The sequence below is a fragment of the Theobroma umbraticum genome, unplaced genomic scaffold (assembly GCF_002168275.2).
Source record: "Theobroma umbraticum cultivar Fairchild unplaced genomic scaffold, ASM216827v3 scaffold_12.1, whole genome shotgun sequence".
NCBI classification, from domain to species: Eukaryota; Viridiplantae; Streptophyta; class Magnoliopsida; order Malvales; family Malvaceae; genus Theobroma; species Theobroma umbraticum.
Window position 1 is genome coordinate 563,513 of NW_018397269.1, and position 3,039 is coordinate 566,551.

The following is a 3,039-nucleotide window of genomic DNA, read 5'->3' on the forward strand; positions in this document are numbered from 1 at the left end:
TTTAATATTCTTTCTTGCTTATAATTGATCATGTTTGAGTTGTTTATTTTAATCTTGTTTTTAATGCATATGATTACTTGATCACTAATTAAATTGATTTAGAAACCTAAAAGGAACTGAGAGAGGGATTTTACAGTAAACCTTGCATAAAATAACATATGTTCAATATCAATTGCATAAGATGATTGATTTGATTTGCATGTAAGGTAGACATACACTTACATGCCATATGTAGTCAAAATTAAAGTCTATTCTTAATGAATCTTTCTTAATTTCAATTCGCATAGACATATAATAAATTAGTTAAGATAGTTATTTTTATAAGAAACTTGACGGAGGCTTATAAATAAATTAGAACTCTAGATTAACAACTTAAACCTATCTAGTAAGTACAAAAAGAATAGAAGAGATTTAGATAAAATATTGAAGGGATATTGTGGTTCTAGATTTTTTGGTTGACTGATTTTAGTTAAATTGTTACTTTTGCTAGTAGTTTAGTTTTAATTTTAATTTTATTAATTTTCAGCAGTTTTAAATCCAGTTTTTTGGATAAGATTGAGTTATTTTTATCTTAGTAATTAGCAAAAATATTTGGTTAATTCTTCGTAAGAATAAACTTTACTTTCATTATATTACTTGTTTATGATATGTGCATTTGCGTGGTTTATCTGACAAACAAAATCAAGAGTGAAGAAAAATTTTGGTAAAATATATTTTGTTCTATCGCCTTTAATGTATCTTTCTTTTAATTGTGCTATGCAAACGATATTATCCTCATATAATGTTATTAGAATTTCTTTCTCAATTAACAAGCCACACGTTTTTCAAATATATTAAGTTACAAATTTTAATCAGACAAATTCAAGACTTGTATCATGAATCGCTAAAATTCTGCAAAGTTAGAAAAAATAACAAATATAGTTTGTTTTACAAAATAGTATGAAATAGTCATACATCCACATATGAATAAGTAACTTGTCTAAGGTCAACCCTTGCGTGGATTAGTAAATATCATGCATCTGCATAACTAATTAAATTTGATTTTGATACATTTGAGTAATATAAGCTCATGTCCATTATTCTTCAGAGATATCGAAGTATATGTTTAATTCCATTCCAATAGCTTCGAGTTGGAGAAGAACTATATCTTGTTAATAAAATAATGGCAAATGATATATCAGGTTATGTATTACTAACAAGATAGATTAGTGTTTGAATTGCACTAAGATATGATACTTCAGGATCAAGAAGTTCTCCATCATCCTCATGAGGTCGGAAAGGGTTTTCTTTTTTACATTTAGTGACCTTATAACTACTGGTGAACTTAATAGATGTGCTTTGTCTATATAAAATAATTTTTAGCACTTTTTCTATATAATTTGATTGGTGGAAATAAAAATTCCATTTATCAAGTGCTCAATCTGAAAACTCAATCAAAAATTTATTTTTCCAAGATTTATCATCTCAAATTCTTTTTTTAAGTGATCTACTATTTTTGATAACTCTTCAAGAGTTCCAATAATGTATACGTCATCAATATAAACAGCAATTATCACAAATCCATATATGAATTTTTTCACAAAAGCACATGGATATATAAGATCATTTTTATAGTCTTTTTTTAATAAACATTTACTAAGGTGATTATATCACATGCATCCGGATTGCTTTAATCCATATAAAAATTTATTTAATTTAATCGAATAAATTTTGCAAGAATTCAAATTTTGTGCTTCAAGCAATTTAAATCCTTTAGGGATTCTCATACAAGTATTATTATCAAATGAGCCATATAAATAGGTTGTAGCTACATTCATTAAAAGTATTTCAATATTTTCATGTATTGCCAAGCTAATTAATATAAAATTATAATTTTATCCACCATGAGAGAATATGTCTCTTCATAATTAGTATCAGGTTTTTGGATAAAACTTTGTACAACAAGCTATGCTTTATATCTCATAATCTCATTTTTTTCATTTCATTTTCGTATAAATACCCATATATATCTCGCTAATTTTACACCATTTGGTGTTCAAACTATAGGTCTAAAAACTTCACGTTTTACAAGTGGATTGAATTTCACTTTAATTGCATCTTTCCACATTGGCTAATAATTTCTATTGCTACATTCTTTAATAAATATAAGTTCAAGACCCTTATTTTGCTTTCAAAATATTAAGTGGTATATTATATACAAAAATATCATCAATATTTATTTAATTTTGATTTCATTTTTTCCCATCATGATATAATTTATCAAGATCTCTTTAGTTTCAATGATTTCAAGTATCTAAATTTCTTCTGAAATTTTATTAATTATGTCAAGAGTCTTTTTGGGAATTTATATTTCCTTTTTTAGACCATCTCGAATATTTTCTCTTTTTCATTTTCGAGGATTTTTTCTTTTGAACTTATTGATTTCCCACGCTTTTGGGATGCCTTGTCCTACAAGGATACCAATTCTAATACGAGCTTTTGGACCTAGTATATAAGATTTAATTATTTTCTTTAGGTTAGCAAAACATTTGGTGACTGATTTGCTATATTTTGCAAATGAATTATATTTTGAACTTCAAGTTCACATTGATTTGTGTGAGGATCAAAACTAAATAATAATAATAATAATAATAATAATAATAATAACACATTTCAAAATATTTCCTTTTCTAGTTGTTTATTTTCTCCCTTTAATGTTAAAGAAATTATTTCATTAAAATGATAATCGGCAAACTTTATCGTGAATAAATCTCCTTTTAAGGGTTCTAAGTATTTAATAATAGATGAAAATTCATATCCAACATATATTCCTAACCTCTTTTGAGAACCCATTTTTATGCAATGCAGTGGAGCAATTGAAACATGCATATCCAAAAATTCTGAGATAAGAAATATTTAGTTTCTAATCATCAACCAATTATATATGAGAGAATTTATAATAACTCGTTAGCCTGATGCGTACAAGTGCTGCTACAACTAAAATGACAAGCCCCCAAACAAAAATTGAGAGTTTAGATTTCATAAACAATGGCCTTACAA